Source organism: Urocampus carinirostris, chromosome 14 (assembly GCF_059441175.1).
Source record: "Urocampus carinirostris isolate Australia breed hairy pipefish chromosome 14, RoL_Ucar_1.0, whole genome shotgun sequence".
Classification (NCBI taxonomy): domain Eukaryota; kingdom Metazoa; phylum Chordata; class Actinopteri; order Syngnathiformes; family Syngnathidae; genus Urocampus; species Urocampus carinirostris.
In genome coordinates, this window is record NC_142362.1 from 31,622,102 (window position 1) to 31,644,331 (window position 22,230).

Below are 22,230 nucleotides of genomic sequence, written 5' to 3' on the forward strand. Positions count from 1 at the left end.
CGGAGGAAACCCACGCAAGCACGGGGAGAACATACAATCATTCACCAGTACAAAAACAAAGTAAAACTACTTCTTCTGCAAATAAAATAATTTTACTGCTTTAGAACAAAAATACAACTTTTATAGAACTGTGAGAATAGTCAACAACATCTAAAAACAAGTTTTCCTCTTTCTTAGAAAATAAGTTAATACAGTTAATACAGCATTCCAACAAACATATGCATCTATAACCACCTTTCCTATGTAATTTGATTAAATGGCCCCAGAGACACATCAGAATTTCCAAAAAAATGTTCCCCCCTTATTTTACACGTTTTTTCGATCATTTTAAATTGTTTATGCTCTAAATGTGACACCTAAAAAATATTCATGGTCACAAATTTAAATGGGATATAAGACTATCTGATGTAGTGTAGGTCGCAAATTTGACCACACAAAAGAGTTTGTCACCCGTGCAGGGTGATGACGTCAAGCCACAGTACCATGTGCTAGCACTATAATGGAAAAGGAGATTCAAAAAAGTACTTAACACCCTGGGAGAGGCGGGGCAAGGCAGGGATAGGCAGGGCGAGGCGGGGCGAGGCTGGAAGAGCTGGAACCATGTAGTGGAAAAGGGACTTAAGAAACCATCACTCTACACACGTGTTATGAGTCATTGAATTAAAAACCTCAGTGAAAATGAGTATGGTAACCCTTCACTACTTCACATTTCATTTATTGCTAGTTCATGCAGATTTTGAATTGAAATGCTTTTATTATTATTATTGAAATCAAATCATCGTGTAAAGCCCTCAAAGCAAACTCCAGAGTTAGTACTTTAGCGGCTCGTTACATTAAAAGGAAATCCATCAATTCAATCACACTTTCAGAAAAGTCAGAAAAGCGCAAAAAAATTGAGATCACTCGCGGGTGCTCCGTAGATTGTTATCAGGGTCGGTAAAAAAACCGAGGCAGTGTCAGGAGATAAGGTAACAGCGAGGAGCAGGTCCGGCTTACTGTATGGATAGAATAACAACCCTCTGAGGCCACCTCTATATCTCACCAGATGCTTTACCCTTATACGATCACCTGAAGCAACACCTATTAGGAAACCGTTACATTCAGGACAGTTGTATTTTAATCATCACAGAGACCTGGGTCAGTCCGATGATACCCAATGCTAGCGTGTAGCTAATTAGACGCTTTCTTAATTGATTTCTTGCACTGAATGGAGAGGCTCTCCAATGTTGTTTTACTTTTGTAAGATGACAATGAAGACCTTTCATTCAAGTGCAATTCTGTATGCAGTGTTGTATGCTCTCAGTCAGTAAGGACATCATCTTGAGATAAAAATTGACCCTTTTTTATCTTTTTTAATGGGGACCAGAAACCCTAAGACCTTGGGTTTCTGGTCCCCAGTGATCGCGATTACCGAGGGATTACTGTATTCCATCTGAAAACGGTTCTTCTACTTGAAATTTGCAAGCTTTTAGTATTACGTTGAACACTTTTTTGTCCCTAAATCTCTTTTTCTGCTGTCATCAATTCTGGAGACAAGTTACGTTCATCCAACGCAGCAAGCTAGTCTCTAATGTGCATTCTGCACCACGACGTAGCACTTTGCCGTAGCGCTGCTTTTGGTAATCAAGGGGAAAAAAAGGGGTTTATTCCGAAAGCAATTCTTCTTAATTACGGCAGAAGTGGAAGTTCAAACCGCTTTAGTGAGAAGGAGACAAAGACAATGCGAGGCGTCGAGACAAAAAAAATAGAAAAATAGTCGAGCCGTTGTCTACTTGACATTCCTCTCACCTGTCTGCCGACATTCCCCACCGTGATTTAAAAACCTCAGGACTGATCCACATGAAATGATGCCACGCTCTCTGTCTGTATTTCAATGGGATGGGTTGCTGTGACCCACGCAATCTCCCTCTCGGAGACTATTTCAACTTATGCAGATGAGCTCATCAGAGCCTCGCCTGCCGAGATGAGACATCTTGGTCTGGAATTGTGTCAATAACGCCGGCAAAACAAATGCAAATCAAAATCCAAATTAATGTGTTTTACCCGAGGAGGAAACCGAGAGTCGCACTTTTGAGTCTGTGCTCTGTAGATGACAGGATCCTGTTATTTTTTTTTCCCTTTTTCCCGCCAGCTTGCACGCAATGCACGCGAGGCGTTCTCAAAGCGCTCACCTTTGAAAGCGGGGTATAATATTCCCCTGAATCTACTCACGAAAACAAGCGTTTTCGGTGTTGTTCTTTTAGAGATTAAAAAGTGGAAATCACTGCTTATTTGCGGGACCCGACTTGGTAAACACACTTGCTTGCCGTTTTAGGCTCCGGAGAGCAAATGAATCGGTTCCGGAATTTTCGAGACAAGTTCTTTCCATCCTGATTAAATCAGTGGACGCCATGCTTCCCTGAGTGAATAATCCACAGCTCTCGTTTGCGAAGCAGGTAAACCCCAACAAAGGAGTCAAGCGACGGATGGGTGGTCCCAATGTTTTCTGTATGCCAATAAAGTCATTTTGTCACGTATGGCCAATCGTTGATCTGACACTTTGCCCAAGGTTGTGTAAGAGGTTTAATTGACACTCCATGTCCACGTGTGAAAATTCCTGATTCATTTTTATTGCATATTACCCATATCCTCTGGGTACTTAATTCTTGACTAAAATAGTAAAATTAACACCTAAATCAGACATGTAAAACATACTGTCCACGGGCCGTGTCTGGCCCATTGGATAATTGATCTTGGTCCACATTACATTTCTGTCAAAAAAGGAACAAGACTCTTGGTTATTTCTATCAAAAATTATGATTTTAATCATCAAATGCAGACAAAATGCTCCCTTTTTGGCTGCTAGAGGGCAGTGTTGAGTTTGTCTATTGCAGTGAGTTGGTTCCAGCGTAAAACTGCATTCGCGCAATTCTTGAAAAAAATACACAGTTACCCAACATAAAAATCTTCTTTCCACCCCCGTCATTTGAGAACAAATGTATTGTGTTTAGAAAATATCCCTTGTCATCCAATAGAATATTTAGGGTAGGTTACTAATATTGAAAAACAAAGCAAAACATTTGGAGTTGACATTATTTGACTGAACCGGCCCGCCTCAGAACACAAAGTCTGTATTTCGCTCAAGACCTAAATAAAACATTCAAATTTTATATATTTCAAACATCCTTTATTTTAATTATGATCATTTTAGATTGTGTTTTCCTTTGTTTTGCCAAATTTATTTTTTTGTACCATTTTTTTTTTAGAAAAAATATTTTATGAATGAGGAAAACATGGCTGCTAATTGTGACTGTTTTTTTCATAATTTTGATTTCAAGTCAAGTCAAGTCATGTTTATTTGTATAGCCCTTAATCACAAAGAGTCTCAAAAGGCTGATTTCATCGTAAAAAAAAGTTTGAATACAGATACATTGCCAAACTGTTCTTAGAAAATGCTAAACAAATAAATACACTTGTTTTTTGATAACCAGAGAAAGGTTAAAATATGGGAAAATATAGTATAAAATGCAATGTACCGTATTTTCCGCACTATAGGGCGCACCGGGTTATAGGGCGCACCCCCAAAAAATAGTTTTTGGTCCTATATCTTCCATAGATAAGGCGCACTGGATTATAAGGCGCTACAATGGGAACGTCGACAAAACAGTCAGATAGTTCAGTCAAACTTATTACCCCCTTAACATTCCCAAAGCTTGCAAAGAAGCAAATACATGTCGTAGACACACGCTGATGCGGTGTCCTTTCGATGTCACTCAGATGCATCGTTCCAAATATCATTCCGAAGGTTAAAGTCTTGGGATTCAAGAAATGCCAACCATTCCTTAGTTTCTATTTTCTTTTTCGCTCGCAACTTTACTGTGCACATGACAATAAACACTTGGAATTGAGTTTAATTTAAAAAAAGACCCATCACAGAAACATCCACATCACTCTGAAACAAGATACTGGGAAAATATATAGCCGGAGTAGCTCACCGAAGTCGTTGTGTTCAATAATAATGTGCAACCATGGTCCTTTTATATCCGTGAGTGTAGTAAATCCAGGAGAATAAAATATTTACAAATACAGAATATTAAAACATGCTTTCTCTATGCCGTAGACAACCAACCAAACTTGCTATTCACATTCATCTTTTTCGGCCAATTGCAGGCTTTGTTTGGTCCCTTTAGCCTATGCAAGCTCGTAAATGCTAAAAAGGATCCGCCCCCTTTACCTCCGAATAACTTTAGCCAATAGTGATCGATTCAACTGATGATTGACACATCTTTTTCGGCCAATTGCAGGGTTTGTTTTGCACCTTTAGCCTATCCGAGCCTGTAAATGATAAAAAGGATCCGCCCCCTTTACCTACGAATAACTTTAGCCAATAGTGATCGATTCAAATGATGATTGACACATTGGTTAGCCAATGAAACGCCGGTATATAAATCCCATCATACACCGCGGACTACTTCACGTTCGGGGGAAAATCTAGTCGGTGGCTGTTGCATTAGTTGCAAGGCTTTGCGATACACCATTGAGCCATATATAAGGCGCACTGTATTATAAGGCGCATGGTCAGCTTTTGAAAAAAATTAAGACTTTTAGGTGCGCCTTATAGTGCGGAAAATACGGTATACTAATATAAGCAAAATTATCATCAAAATCAGAAAAAATAGATATTTTGTTTTGCTTTTAAATACCGTAAATTCCGGACTATAAAGCGCTCCTGATTATAAGCCGCACCCACCACATTTTGGGAGGAAAACCAATTTCGTACATACGCAAGCCACATGCGCCCATATTGAAAAATAGCAATACAAACACGAAATTAACCCATACCCGATTCAGTCAAAAAAACACAGCCGGCCAAATAAACAGAAAATGATACCAGTACTTGTATATTAGCCGCATGCGCCCACATTGTAAAAATGTAATACAAACACGAGATTAACCCACACCTGATACGATCCAATAAGCACAGCCGGGAAAATGAATGGAAAATGATACCGGTAGTTATCATTTAATGCAGACCTGCAGAGTCCAGGTGCCCGTTGAAAGTAATCCAAGGAAAAAAGTGTATATTTCCAAAGGTAAGGGTGGGAAAAATATATATCCACTGATGTCGGCCGCGTCCACAAACACGTCTCACCTTTACTCCACTTCCCGTCAGCCCGCGTTTGCCCCGCCCCTTCTTTCTCATTTGCTCGTGCAAAACATCAGAATAAGTTTCTAAAATAAATACATTACAAAAATACACAGTGGCAAATACATACTATACATAGTTACACATATTTACAGACGGTACACCGAGAGAGTTTTCAAAGCTTTAATAATAATATTATAACTTTCATCCCAAACCGTGCCTGTGAAGGGTAGCAAAACGCTACTAACAACACGCTCGCAACACAGTAGACAGCTCTGTTAAAAAAACATACCGTACTTGTAGTAAGCGCGGCAAACCGTCCTCATCTTCTTTCTTATAATTGACGTCATCAAAGTCGTCTTACTTCAGTATGGGAAAGAGACTTCGCCATGTAGACGTCGTCCCACGCTCCCTTATTCAAAAAAGAATCAAGCTCGCAAAGGTAAAATTTACGTGCGGTAGCTTTGTTCCCTTCTATACCGGACTGCTCGATTGCGTTTAGATTGAAAGTTACGTTATGTGCCTTTCTTTTTGCAATTAGCATGATGAGCATATGTCTACGCTAATTTAATTTGTGCACAAGCTAAGAAGTTGCAGTCTAAACCTTACCTTTTGGACTCGAGCGCCGCTGGCGGTCGTTAGAAAAATTATATAAATTGGCCGCATCACTGAATAAGCCGCAGGGTTGAAAGTTTGGGAAAAAAGTAGCGGCTTATAGTCCGGAATTTACAGTATGTGTTTTAATAAACCAAAAGGGATAAGTTCTATTGAAAATACCAGTGAATCAACTAAAGTCTTTGCACTGGCTTTTCAGAACCAGAACAGAGGGTATACCCAAACGCTTAACGTTTCACAACACTCTTTCTTGCGGAAGTTGAGAAGTCAGGTACAGGAAAGCAAGCGCCAGCAATCCGGTGATCGCTGGGCAAGAGGAGCAGGGAGTTCATGGGATCGGAGCGTGGTCGGAAGGCGGAAACGAGTTAAGTAGCCGGGATCGTTGATCTGAGCATGCTCGATGGGCAGAAACGAGTTGAGTAGCCGGGGCGGGAGTTTGGAGCGTGGTCCAAGGAAGAAAAAAAATCAGGGAGGCAGGGACAATCAGGAAGCCAAGGGGAAGACGAGTAGGATACAGGAAAGTACGGGACAGATGGGAGCCAGAGTCAAAAAGTGCTTGCCGTGCATGTGCGGAGGTTTGCTGACGGACTGACAAGGAGTGAATGGAAGCATTGAGTTTAAATAGGAGGGGAACCAATCGGGCAACGAGCAGCAGCTGGCGCCAAATAAGCGTCACATGTGAGGGCAATGGGCAATCATGACACGGGTATACTTTGCACATTTTTCTTCTAAACCTTATACATTTTAATTTGTATTTCTCTCCTTTTCCTTTTACCTTGCAGCTATTTAATATTTGTATTCCGTCTTATTTATTGCAAGTTTGCTGTGCTGTATGTAGTGCATAAACCATTTTTGTTAAATGTTAGGAGTCCTCTTTTAGTAGTCTGCAATCGGCACTCAGACGTCCTATAGCTATTTCCCTCTAAAGAAAAGGGACAAACCACTACATGGTAGAATAGAAGCTCCAGTGCCTCAACTGAGAGGATACAGAGAGGCTCGTTTTCCCCTATGTCCTTGAGTGCACAATATGAAAACCACAAGAATCTTCTCAGGTTTTGCATTGAAAAGTAAAAAAATGCCTTGTTTATGGTCATGGTTGTCCAATGGTGCTCTAATGTGATACTCTCCTTACTTTCACACTGCCTGTAAAAGCTGGCATTTTGCACCCTTTTTCTGGGCCCCCATTTTGTAAAAGCTGGCATTTTGTACCTTATTTCTGGGCCCCCTTTTGAAATGAAGCACAACAAACACGGCAGCAGAGTGGAAGCGGCAATTTTCCAGCACGGCAAGTAACATTGAAGGCCGTAACAGTCAAAACTGTTGGAAGCAATTGTCGACGGATAGCAAATATTTTGCACGTAAATGCAAATGCTGGCGGATATATCCCACTTTTGCTGGGCTCCATTTAAAATACACCAACATGATGAAAATAATGAACAACTGTACTATTGATTTGTATCCATTACTGAAGGAACATATAGATACAATCAGGTATTCAATACACCGATAAAGTATCTTTTGAAGTGTAAAACTCATTTTGTTTAGGGTTTTGGCGGTGACATTCAGAAATGTGAGGGATCCCCTATAACGGAGAGGCTATTTCCACAAAACAAAACTAAAAACTTAATTACAACTAATCATCCTCTCACATCATCTTTTTTCTTTTAATTTAAGAGGGCAGTGCATATTTTTAGCGCCTCCTAGAGCTAAAAAAATAAAATAAAAACGGTATTGATTTGAAAAATAAGCCAAAATAACTGAACATCATATGAACATGAATATCTTAAATTGCTCATAAGTATGCTTTTATTTTACATAGCATCAGCATCACAGAGAAGGAGCTGAGATAATTGTCTGTCATCTTGTTGCTACAGGTACCAAAAACACAATAAAACTAAGCAAATACTGGGCAAAATGTGAAAAGAAAAAGGTGCAGTTTGGTCACTTTGAGTCTCCGTAGTAACTTTTTAGAACTCATTTTCAGCTGCTTACGTGATAGAGTGACATCTAGTGGACGAACAATATACACTGGCCCTTTATGTTTGGGTTTGATGTTCCTTTTTACAATTAGGGATAAACCCTTCATTCTACTCACAGCAAAAAAGTGGAAAAATGCTATATGTTTTTTTTTATATTATTATTTTCTAATGATGTTCTCTTTATGAAAAAAAAACTATCTTATAAAAATATAATAATAATAATAATAATTTCCTTTGTATTGTCATTCTTTGTAACAATGTACACAGAACGAAATGTCGATACACCTGACCCGTTGTAGCGAGTCGATGCAGCCGCAGCCAACAGAGGGCGCCGCCATTATACCAAATAGGTATTTATACATTGAATAACCGATATTACCGATTTTAATAAATGTTCACCTAAAATCGCAATCGTTAGGACTCTTGAAAAAAGACAAAAAAGAAAATCTGGTATGGTTTATAAAATTGTTAATTGTTACGATTTTACAGCATTAAACATGTTTGAAAAACAGTAAAAAAAAAAGAAAAAACTTGTGTCAATAACGCCGGCAAAACAAATGCAAATCAAAAAACTAAATTTCTACACTGAGCACTATACTTAGATCAGGGGATGGTGTAATTGTAACCTGTGCAGTCCTTATAGACATTTTGTGAATAACAACACATAAATGCGACTTGAATCGACCAACTGTGAAGCCACACTCATCAAAGCGATCTTCACGTCTTTTAAAAATGTACCAAAGCACTTTATAGAGCCTGCTGGAGACGAAGGAGAATTGAGTCAGTGCCTTTGACTGGCCATCAACTTAATAGTGCATTCATTGCTTTTCAAATGTATTCGTTATTGACCCTTTGTACACACGTGATTTAGCCACGTGACAAAACCATGACGGACAGTAGTAAAACTATATTAAACAACGGACGAGGCCAGTGACAACAACAACAAAAAATCTATACTATTCAACATCATCGAGAATGACTAGTAAAACAATTATTGTGCAGCCGTCAGAAGAGGTGGCTCACCTCGTAGAAAAAAACAACAATAAGTCCGAATTGGAAAAACTGAAGATAGTATTAGCAGAGTTCACTACCGACCTATACATCCGTTCTACTGATATATCCACACATCTAAACAAATTGTCCAGTCTGACTGACTTAAGTCCACAAAATATGTACCGCAAAATTGTAAATGGAGTATCCCCATACACCGGTGCTGATATAAAAGCTTATAAAAGTCTTCATTGCTGCTTGGGTAACCGGTGCGCGTTGCTCATTGACACGGGGAGGCACCTAATTATGGCAAAGATGAGACACTAACGTTAGCTGTGTATGCTAATACGTTTCATCCAGAGTGCCAGCAAATTATAATTCGACTGTAACCGAAAGTGTTTATCATTTTTATTTTAGCTACAGTAGCTATGTTGAGTGTATTTTGTGTGACTCATTGTGGCTACTTGCGACTTCCCTGTAGAATCTCATGCCCCTTCATGTGAACGTGCATTTGTTTTTGTTATAATCGAATTACCTTAATAAACACATTATGCAGACTATGATCGTGGCAGTAGTTGTGTCAAAACCCAGCCCTAAAAAGGATAAGAAAAACCGAGTGCGCTTTCACGTTAATGGGTGTGAGATACGTTTGCTGGTGGGTCAACGTTAGCCAGAATACTTGTACCAAATTAACATATTGAATTAATCGGATATGATTCAAACGTACCTTGTGAAAAATGCTCGCTGGATTATTTGAGAGCTGCAATTCCCTCTGTGTTATTTGCAGATAATCATCGACGTCTTCTATCTCCATCGAAATGGGAATATACAATTTCAAATCGGGCTAAGAACAATTGCCAATTGGCACTGCGATAGACCACTATCTTAAAAAGTGCAGGTAACAGTCAACTGTCGTGCTTATTGGTATTTGTTTCAACTCAATTGCCTATTTAACTGCCGTGCTCACTATTGCCTCTTGCCGTCCGCCATGACTCTCATTCTGCCAGGGAAGGCAACGTGATGGCACGTGCAAAAAAAAGGGTCAATACAGCGTTTCAGAGAAGAGCTTTTTCCCAGGACAATCCCTCACAATGTGAGTGCCACTGCCACCTATTGAGGTGTATGTGCAGTTCTACTTTTTGGAAATATGGAGAAATGTAAATACATACAAACATATAAATGCAAGAGCACGTAACACTATTAAGTGATTCCAAGTACAACATTATTATATAGTGGATTGTGTGTATTCTGCTTTAATATCAGACACCTGTCAAAGAGATTGCATAGGATGCAAGTTTGTTATTTAGACTAGGGAGAAAGGACCCAAAAGCATTTGTTTTACTCAGTTTTTATTAAGAAAGAGAGCAGTGCTTGCATCCATGATCCGATGATCGTCCGTCACGGGTGGCAGATGGCAGGAACGCAGAAGTGGCACTTCCGTGTCGAGCGAGCGGAGACGTTGGCAGCGAGAAAACAGGTAGATGGCCAGGACGGGGTAGCAAAACAGAAACGGGTCCAGAAAAGAGGTCGGCAACAGGTATCAGGCAGGAAAACAGGGCAGGATAATGTCGGAGAGTACAAAAGCTTGCCTAGCTTAGAGCATAGGTTCGCAGACGGTCTGACAAGTTCCTCTCGGAAGACAGGAGTTTAGAAAGAGTTCAACAGCCAATCCGGTCCCGTGGCTGTTGGCGCCAACGGGGCAACCGCAGGTGCCCCGAATCAGTAATCATGACAGTTGTTCGTTGTTTTGAATATTATGCACCATTTGCATAATGGTCACTTTCAGCCAATTATGTTACTGTTCTCTGATTACCATACCGTTTAAGGCTGATCTGTTTTTGTAACCTAGATGGTTAAATAAAATTAAAAGCTCAACGAAGGGCTTTTAGAACAGGTTGGAAATTCTTCTCTGAGGTTTGGGCTAGTTCCTGCTCGCCTTGCAAGTTTAATATCAATGTATGTCTTCTATTCTTTTCGGAACATATATTAGACTATAAACTCATCGCTAGTCTAAAACCACAATTTCTGTAAAGAAACATAATTCTTGGAATGTGAAACACAGAGGAATAAATCACCAAGATTTTATGCAGCCATACAATTTCAAATCACGGGTAAAATGGCCAAAATTGAGTTACTCCACATTCAATTTCAGTGCCTTAATTCCGATCTTACTTGGCACCTTTTGCAAGTTCCAGTTCATAATCAACTGTTAACACATACTTAACGACGTTGTAAAATTGTCGCACATTGTCACAATAAAAAAAGAGAATGATTTTTGTACTATTCCCCATAACGGTTATGTAATGTTTGCATAAATACATGCCCACCAACAGATTTAATCTGGCTGAGAGAAGCTCAAGAAACAAATAAGCCTCAATGACCTGCAGTTTTATATTGTCGCCTAAACCAGGAACCACGGCTGTATTTGCTGACTGCCATTCATCAAACCAGAGAGCATTGGAGGAAACACATCATTGACCTATAATAGAAGTTGCAAACACACTCTTCAAGACAATATGATGAAATGTTTCTCTTAGAATTTGGTTTACACTACGCTTGTAATACCAAAAGATTGTTGAACAGTATCGATAAGCAACTGGATTAGAAAGCACAAAATCAAAAAAATAGCACCCGGGTGTTTTTGCAGAAGACCCTTTTGCTTCTTTCTACAAAAAAAAAAAAAATATCTAACAGCAAAGTTGTGATATTCAGGTAAACATTTTAATCAAAATAATAAATGAAAAGCAAAAGATCATTTTAAATAATCAATAATTTAAATAATTTGCACTTAAATTAGAGTGTAAGTGATATTTCTTTGTCACATGTTGCAGTTTATTGAGTTGGATAAACTGTTGTGGAAATGAATTAAAACGTTGTTGTCCCTTTTAACAAATGCACAGTTGATAAACACCACAAAAGATTAAACCTTAGTGAAGGAATGAAAATATTGAGGAAAATAAACCTTCAATACTCGTTTAACAATAAAATCTTACATCCCTCAAGATTAATCTAATTGTTAGCCCCTGAAAAGACTCCCACCCCTCCAGCTATGGCACACATTTTATGCCATTCATTTACCCGTCCGGCCTCCGTGAGAATGATATTTCTTCCATGTGGCCCCCAAGCTAAAATGAGTGTAACAACCCTGATGTACACTTTTTCCTTGTATTCCTTTTAATATCGGGCTATTTTAAAGCATTTCTAGGGGGTCAATTTATATGCCAGTATACACGGTTATTTAGAATATGATAGTTCATTTCGGAACGACATTTTATTTTTCTGTGTCAGTAATCTGGGGATGACTGGTTATGCTTTATATGAAGTAACTAGTAACTGTATCTGATTACAGTTTACTATTACTGTGACAGCAACATTCATTAGAAAAAAACATCAACGCTTTTGACACTTAACCAACAAAACACCTTTGAACGCCAAAGCGTCGTAATCACAACATGATGGTAATGGATCCTTTATAAGAGGAATGTCATTTAATTACCTCACTCCGAGGGAGTTTTGAGTTTGACATCCCTGGAAAAGACATGAGCAAGAAACCGATAGTATTGTGTCGTCCCTGTGATATGAGACGACAGCCAGAGGGCGGTTGGTACATATTTGATCAACAAAAGGAGGGGAGTGAGCAGAGAATGAATAAATACGTGATATGGTGCTTTCAAGGCTCTGCTCTGAAAACACTTGAGAGCACGGACCTAAGCCCAGGACAGCGACTCGGATAAACTCCATTCGAAATCTGCCACATCAATAGATATTACCCCAAATATGGCCAATATTCTGTCTCTTAAAGGTCAACTTCTTCTTTCGTTAGATATACATCTCAAAGGGTTCTTCTCCGTGTTTTTGGAACCATTCCACGAAGCGTCTTCCTCGCTCGAGTGAATGCTAGAGGCCTTGAGGGTTGGGGGAAGGGGTAATGCAATTCTGTTGACAGGCAGCGACAATACCGACACCGACATAAGTCAAATAACCGTTTATGTTATGTTTCATGCAAATAGGCAGCTTGATTTTACATATAATAGCCCCAGTGGTGATCCACTTAAGCTTTGAGTGCTGATGCATCAAATATTAGACGGTTAGCTACCATTAGCCAATGTGAAAACTCGCGAGCCAGATCTAGTGCTACAGTACATTACAGTATATGTAGAATACATGCAATTCTGTTGACAGGCAGCAACGATACAAACACCAACTCAACCACTTGTGTTTTATGCAAATAGGCAGCTTGATTTTACATACAATAACCCCAGTGGAGATCCACTTAAGCGCTGATGCAACAAATATTAGCCGGTTAGCTATCATTAGCCTCTGTGAAAACTAACGAGCCGGTTTTGTGCACCAGTACATTTTCCATACGGTACATAAAAAAAAAAAAAAAATCACCTGGTACAAACTCAGTGGTAAGCAAAAACACATTTTCAGTGTGTGAAAACGTATACTTTTTTCGTACAATAACAAAAAATATAGATATTTTGAACTGTGGAGTTTGTTCCTTTTTGTTCCTTTTTATTTAACATTTGACATATGTAGAGATGATTGCATCGGATGCTAGTTATATGAATAATCCAAGGTAAAAATCTAAAGATAGTGTCAAATATCTATCACGCATTTGTAGAAATCTTAATTTAAAGCAATGGTTCTCAACTGAGGCAGCATGGCAGCGCAATGGTTAGCGCGTGTGCGGCATAGTTCTGAGGTAATGAGATCGAACCTTCCTGTGTGGAGTTTACATGTTCTCCCCGTGCTTGCGTGGGTTTCCTCCGGGCACTCCGGTTTCCTCCCACATTCCAAAAACATGCATGTCAGGTTGATTGGCCGGTCCAAATTGTCCCTTAGTGTGAATGGGCGATTGAGTTGCCTTTCTCTGTGTGCCCTGCGACTGGCTGGCAACCAGTTCAGGGTGGGAGTCGAGGATAACTGGGATGGGCTCCAGCACCCCCGCGACCTTACTGAGGATAAGCGGTGCAGATAATGGATGGATGGATGGATGGATGGACGGGTTCTCAACTGGTCTGATTGAGGATCAACTGTTCCACCCTAATGACAAGCTGCGACCCAAATCAAGAAAGAAATTCTACTCGTCAAATCTAAGAAATTAAAGTATTGTACAGTTTCAGCATGTACAGTTGAATGTATTCAACTTAAAAAAAAAAAAACCTAAATGACCAGCAAAAACAAAACAACTTCAAGTACTCTATATACTCAAATATAAGTGACCACCTAAAACTGGTTTAAAGGACGTATCTACCCAAAATATAAAGAAAAATCCGTACCCAAACAACAGTAAATACTTAAATGTGAAGTTAGTAAAAACTAGTACAGCATAGGTAAAAAGCATGAAATCTAAAATTATTTAAATCGTTTACTGTACCTTCAAACAATGCTTCAATAGCAGATAGTCATACAATGCGTTTGTATTTCCCAATCATTTCTTACTCCGACTTGATCATTGTCACTTCTTTTCAATTTCCCTTCCCCTTGTTACGAAATTAATAAGGACCCATTATTAATGGCAGAAAAAGAAAATCAAACAAAATCACAATAAAATGAGATATGGTCTCTCTCAAACGATATCAGGACACGGCGATTGAACAGGAAGAAGGGAAAGGCAGGGCAACATGTCAACTTCTGTGTGATTGAACCTCATTTTTTTTTTGTTTCCTCTTAGCATCATTTTGCCTGGGCACAGGCCCGCGACCCAATAAAAACAGGTCCTGACCCACTGTCAGGTCCTCACCCACCAGTTGAGAAACATCTAATTCAAGGAATGTTTGCCTCAATATATTATCATAATACTGTAAAATAGTATTCCTCTGTTTTAGTATTATTTTCGCTTAAGGTATGTTTTATACTACACTTGAAGCTGTTATCATATGTGGTATTTTCTTATTTTAATGTATAATTCAATTCTTTTTTTTTTTTATAAAAGTATCACTTAAGAAAACTACATTTTTTTGTTTATTTTATGTCATGCTTTTGTTATGTTTATTCTGTTTTGATATTGGCCCCCGCAAAGGAGATTGGGTAGGGTACCAGATAATTATTTTGACTAATATACCTCACTGTTCTTGCTTATTTTAACTTCTATGCATGGTTATATCATTGTCCTTATGGGCCAATAATGTTGCGTTTCTTTCATTCCAACACCCTTTAGTGGATCAGCTTTTCCGTAACCTAGAATATTTAAAGAAAATACAGGACCCAGGGAAGGGCTTTTAGAACAGATTTGGAATTTGGCATTGTGAGGTTTTTTCGTACAATCGTCTCCTATTTTCCTTGCTGGTTCAACATTAATTAATGTCTCATCTGCTTATTTTGAGTGTCTACAAAAAAGAAAATGTATCAGCCACATATTTTGTTTGTGTCTAAGCTCAATTATTCACCTCAATATTCCCAATAAATCATTAATAAATTATTTTTAGAACAAGGCGAAAAAATAATCCTCGAGGGCGACTTGCTACCTGTAGGCACAATCTTTATGACCTCCTTGTGTAAACGCTCCACTAGGCTGTGTATTTGTAAAAAAAAATGTTGCTCCATTTTTTGGAAAATCAATTTTACTTGAGATGAAATCAGGAATGCTAATCAGAGGGATTTTGTTTACGCTAATGGTAAACAGCATTGTTCACATCAAATGTAAAAGTACACTAGACAATACGCCTAAGGGGTACTTATCAACACAACTTTACTTTGAAATCTGCAGATTATGTGCCTATTTAATAGTCAAGATGGCGGCGCGTCTACTAGACGCTGCGGCTCGGGCTCCAGTTCGTCTTTTGTTTTTCAGTGTCCCCTGATCCCTCTTATTTTCCCTTCGACTCCCTTCGCACTTACAATAATATCCACTACATCCCGAGGGATATACAGAGACCACCGGATCTCCCTGGAAGATTTGCCGCCTGCCGACAATGACAACGACGGAGAAAAGGCTGAGCTAAGCTAAGAAGGCGACCACACAGACCAGCGCTCCCAAGCATGTTCAACCAACGCCAGATCCATCCGTCCACAATGAGTGAATTGAGCTGCAGATCGCCACCAACAACGTCCGGAATTGGAGGACTTTTTTTTGCCATCACGGAGTCTTGGCTTTCCCGACGCCGCATTACATCACCGGCTCGAACGAGACGAAGACTCCGGTAAAAACAGGGGTTGGAGACTACGCGCTACAATAATAGTCGAACCATTGATACACAATGCTCACTCGATATGGAGTTTCTAGCTATGTACCGGGAGAGTTAACTGTGGTCTTTGTGTTTGCTGTATACTTTCCACCACTAACAGTTTCACCAGATGCTAACGTTAGCATAGCGCTATATCTCCTGCCCGCTGCTAAATATCAGCTTGCACTACACCAACGGAGCTTTATCGTCGACGGCGACTTTAATCGGGCATGTTTATTGACTGTACTCCCAAATCCTTTCAATTGTGGACTCCCAAATCTACTAATTGTGGACTGAGCAATTCAGAAAAACGCTGGACTGTGTCATGTAAGATCAAACATTCGGTTGAGTCCGGGAACTCTGTTTGACCCTCACAACATTCGTTTTCTTCTAATTTTTTAACCCACACTTTCACAAGGTTTTTTTTTGGGGTGGGGTACCCTTAGCAGCAAAATGGGAAGCAATGAGGTCAGGTTCCCATGGGTAAGGGGCGTGTTGTATTTAAAAAATGCAAATTCATGTAAGTATTAAATATAACGTATGTTTACATGATAGTTCATGTATTTGTGCTTATTGAAATAGATTTTGTTTTCACGAATGAAGTTTTTTTTTTTTACCACTCGTAGACGCTAAATAATACTTGCTTTCCTTTTACAGATTCAAATTAAAACAGCTTTGTTAATTTTTTCGGCATAGCAACTCTACCCGCCACCCTAACTTACAAGCAACATTGACAGAGGTGGCGAGACTCCTTATTATAATTCTGTAAGACACTCTTCCATTGTGAACAGCTGGTGTTCTTTGCCTACGGTTTACACACGCTTAACACACATGCACACAAACATTGAACTTGCAGTCAGACAGAGAGATGCTTCTGATTTTTTTTTTCTCCTTCCAACAGTGAACCTAGGAAGGGAATTACCAAGAAAAATATGGCCGTTTTTTGCAGCCAAATCAACGGCGCAATTGACCCTTTCTGACTTAATGAGGGAAGTCATTTCTATAATGAGACAGGTTCTGAGTGCAAAGTCAAGCTAGTATCAATTTGGGCATGCGCAATTTCCTCCGAATGCTCTCATCATGCATGTCGCTTTATTACCGGCTACCGTATAACGGACATATTGGCCCCGTCGACGATCACCTCGACGTGCAGCAATCATCGTCTCGAAATGCACGCAGATGCAATTTGTGACCTGATTTTGTTTAATTGCTTGTATTGGTGTCACTTTGCAAAATGGAAAATAAGCCCCGTGATTAGTTTAGTAGGAGGTGTTGCGTAAAACGTTAATCAGGGTTGAGAAGATGGCATCACATATAGTGTGAATGGCGTCGTATTTTCATGATGTTATCTACCTTACATTTTTCATGGCCCTCTTTCGGCTCTGAACTATTTAAAAAAATGGGCCAGAGTACTATTTTGTGTCGGCAATGCCCTTAAAAGTCGACTAATGGTGGCTCGCTATTTTCATTTAGCTAGCCTTCCATTGCCACCTGGAATCGAGAGCACATTCTGTAATGTCGGAAAGGTCAGGACGTAAAACGAGATGAGGAGTTGTTCTCCGCCTCGCCATTAATCCTGCCGAATCGTAGGTGTTTACAAAAAAGCTGTGGACCATCAATCGAAGAGGAGTCTTGGAATGGAAGATCATTTTACAACTTTTGATAAATACGCTTGTGTAGAACCTACACAACCAATCAGGGTATTGACTGATATGCAAACAAACCGTTGAACTGTGAGCTGGATGTGCTAATCACTTAGGCACCATGCTAGTACACCACACAATCAAAAAAAGAGTAAAAAAAAAACTGTCACTTATGAGTAAACTCAAGTATTATATGTTCTGTAGCACCTCACCACCATTACTACTGCACCAAAGTATTGCTCAACCCATCCTCTTGCACTGCTCCACATGTTTTTTCTCTATGAACTGGACCCAACTCATAAGTATCACTCACACAGCAGCTAAAATTATCGGCCTACCCACACCCAACCTTTGAGACTTAAATAAGAGGTCGATTATCCGATTGTTAAACACAAAAGTCTAGTATATATCTCATCCACTACACCAATACTTCTTCACATTTGAGAGAGCTCAACTAGGGAAAAACCTGATCCACCTTCCATTATATTTCTAAACAACAGGCCCTGCTGGTCTGCACTGATGTGGTGTGGTTGTCTGGCTTATGGGAGTCATTCATGCTGCCTCCCTCAGGTCGTTTTCTTAACATTGTCGTTATGTGCCTTGCCATTATTTTATTTATTCATTTTGTTTTGTTTTTTATTTTAACAGGTAAAGTGTGTGTGTGTGTGTGTGTGTGTGTGTGTGTGTGTGTGTGTGTGTGTGTGTGTGTGTGTGTGTGTGTGTGTGTGTGTGTGTGTGTGTGTGTGTGTGTGTGTGTGTTTTTCCTTGGTTGTTGGAATAGTGGAAAGGGGGACACAGTAGTTGGCGACATTTTCATGCAATGCACACTTATTTGTTTGATACATCCTATGTGCATGTTTTGTTATTAGTATACAATATATTATGCTGTTCCTCCTTGCAAACAACAAATATGAAATGCAGTATACAAATAAATGAAAGGAACATTTAAATAGCATACACTATATCTTTACTCTTCTGAATTATTTTAAAATGTACTTGTTTTTTGTTAGATAAATAATAGTGGTAAGTGATCTGAGCTAAACATAGCAAACAAGAAATATTAAAAAACTCCTTGGTGTTTAGGTAAATGAACAGATGCCAACTGCCTGTTAAACTTGAAGAAAAAGAAGAACTCCTTAGTACAAATTTATTTATTTATTAATTTATTCCCTCATTTAATTGTTCCCTCAGAGGACTTTCTACCATTTCACCAACTGATGAGCTGCAATGCAAGTGGACAGAAATTCAAAGCAGGTGTTCAAGTGTGTATTTTCATTTTCTTTCTTCTTATTCCAACTGTGATTTGATGAGTTTTTCTTGGTATCTGCTGATTCAATTTCCCCCTAATATTGCGGAATAACTAATAGTTTATACAGTTATAAAACAAACAAAAAACATAGCTCTAATAAAACTCGGTGGGAAATGTTGTTTACGATAATCAAGTAAAAGTTGGTAATGTGTTACTTTTCTGTAACGGAAGAACAATTAGGGAATACGTTGTGATCATACTGTGTTGACACTTAATCCACTGAAGCCATATGGTAAAAAACACAATTGTCTTAATAATCGGGTGTATATTTTGATTAAAAAAAAAACTTAAATTAACATTCTATGAATTTCACCAATAACTTTACATTATATTTGTTTTATTTTGATGTTACTTTGATGTTACTTTTGTCTCAGTGCAATAAAGCTAAAAACAGTGCAAACAGATTTTAAACATATATTAAAACATTAAAAGTCAATAAGCAAGATCGTCTGAGAGGAGCAACAAAATATTTGGCGAGCATTCAAGAATTATATAATAAAGTTATGGAGTCAAGCATAATCCATCCCGTGACTCAGTTCCCATCGGAAATAATGGAAGATTAAAAAATAAGTTGACTGCCGCAAAGAGAAAGATTCGATAAATTCTAAGAAAGATTTAAAACCAGCTCAAGCTTTTCAAAATGTAACGCAACCAGTGACATGCACAGGAATATTCTATTGAAAACATATTAAATGTTTATATTTATTCAATGTGACTGGCTGGCAACCTGTTCTGGGTGTACTCTGCCCATTGCTCGAAGACAGTTGGAAAGGGCTCGAGGGCCTCCGTGACCCTATTTTTGGCGGGCAGAACATTATATTATATTACATTTTAACATTATATCATAAATATTGTTAATACAATTAGTATACCTCATATTACTGAACTCAGCCTCTACAGATTCAGAGTGAGGCACATAATTAATGGAAAAGGCTGATATTGAAACAAAGGTTTCTGATTTGTTGCAAACAAAAGGCCCCAAAAATAAAGGTAATAAAAGCTTTCACAAGTCAAGCCATCCAGTTATTTTTTTTCCCGTTGCCTGCTGGTTTTTTTTCCTAATAGAGATTCAATAATTTCTCATGTCAGGAAAAGTCAAAACAAAGATAGATGAATTTCTTTAAAAATCTGACTGGCTCACTAGGAATGACCCTCACCACCACTAAATACAACATATTTTACAATGTATATCATCAATCACTATTACCTGTCACGAGGGAGACCGGACCAGAACGGAGGCAGGAAGGGAGAACTAATTTGCGTTGACAATCATAACTTTTATTTAACAAAATAAAAGTCGTCTAAAACTCCGGGACAAAACAGAACAAAAACATTCCTACACTCTGAATGGGCAAGTACAGGTTTCTTCCGACTCAAACTAAACAGGACAGGGCATAACAGAACGGAAAATGTGTAATGAGCCAACACCCGCAATACCCACAACCAAACCTTAAGTACCACACATGCCAATTAGCTGGTGCCCAGGGGGCGGGGCCCCGTCGGTCGCCACGGCGACCATGCTGGCCATGACAGAGCCTCCCCTTTGAGGGACAGCTCCTGAGATCCCAAAAAGAAAAAATTATTACCTCGCAATGGTTCGACGCTCTCGATTGGGGCAACCCCGCTCCCTCCTCCGAACACGCAGGAACGGGGAGAGGCAGGCGCCATCGGCGTCGGGCGGATCGGAATCGGCGCTCGGCAGGAGGGTCGGACAGGCGATCGGCAGCGGAGTCGGAATGGGTCGACGATCTCGATTGGGGCAACCCCGCTTTCTCCTCCGAACACGCAGGAACGGGGGGGGGCAGGCGCCATCGGTGTCGGACGATCGGACTCGGCAGGGGGGGTCCGGCGGGCAAACAGGACAGGCGATTCAGACAGGACAGGCAAACAGGACAGGCAAACAGGACCGGCAAATCAGACAGGACAGGCAGAATCAGGACCGGCAAACAGGACAGGATAGGCAGAATCAGAACAGGCAAACAGGACAGGCGGAATCAGAAAGGCAAACAGGACAGGTAAACAAGGGAGTCGAACTGGCAGGAAATCAGACGGGCAAAACAGGACAGGCGAAATCAGGAGAGTCGGAATCAGGAGAGTCGAAATCAGGACAGGCAAAACAGGAGAGTCGGAATCAAGACAGGCAAAACAGGAGAGTCGGAATCAGAACAGGCAGAATCAGAACAAGCAGAATCAGAACAGGCAGAATCAGAACAGGCAGAATCAGGGCAGGCAGGGGAGTCGGACAGGCAGGCAGAGGAGTCAAACTGGCAGGCAGCGGAGTCGGACTGGCAGGCAGCGGAGTCGGTGTCGGACTGGCAGGCAGCGGAGTCGGACTGGCGGGCAGCGGAGTTGGACTGGCGGGCAGCAGAGTCAGACTGGCGGGCAGCGGAGTCGGACTGGCTGGCAGCGGAGTCGGACTGGCGGGCAGCGGAGTCGGACTGGCAGGCAGGGGAGTCAGACTGGCAGGCAGGGGAGTCGGACTGGCAGGCAGGGGAGTCGGACTGGCAGGCAGGGGAGTTTGAGGGGATCGTCCGCTGAGTTCATTTCTTGGTTGGCTCATTCTGTCACGAGGGAGACCGGACCAGAACGGAGGCAGGAGGCAGGAAGGGAGAACTCATTTGCGTTGACAATCATAACTTTTATTTAACAAAATAAAAGTCGTCCAAAACTCCAGGAAAAAACAGAACAAAAACATTCTTACACTCAAAATGGGCAAGTGCAGGTTTCCTCCGACTCAAACTAAACAGGACAGGGCATAACAGAACGGAAAATGTGTAATGAGCCAACACCCGCAATACCCACAACCCAACCTTAAGTACCACACATGCCAATTAGCTGATTTGCCTCGTGGCTTCCTCGCGCTTTTGAAAAAATAATATGCTGGCCATGACATTACCTAATTAAATGCCATTAGGTATAAGTACATTTTCAGGAGCATTATCCCTGAGTACCAAAATATGAAATTTTGTTTTTTGTTTAATTTTTGAAAGACTATTATACAGGGTTTGGCACTGCTCATATGTAAGTATAAAGCTTCTGGTGATTATTTAAATTGAATAAATCACCATTTGATGGCAGGAGTGGCTTCATTAGAGCTTTATCCACACATCAAGGAAGTCCAACTTCATAGCATTGCTTCCTGTATCTGGACGATGAGTGTGTGTAGGCTGCCTCATATGACATTTGTAGTAAGGCATTGTGGTGAGAGTCGCATATTATGGAAAAAAAGTAATTGGCTCCTCAACAGAGCTTATTCCTTTCAAAAAGAGGATGGAGTCTCATCGTCATTGTCTGGTCAGAGAGGGATGGTGTTTTATGCGATATTACAGGAACGCAGTCACACGTAAAAACACGATCGCCATGGTGACCAAAAGTTCATGTATAGTTGCTGCATTGT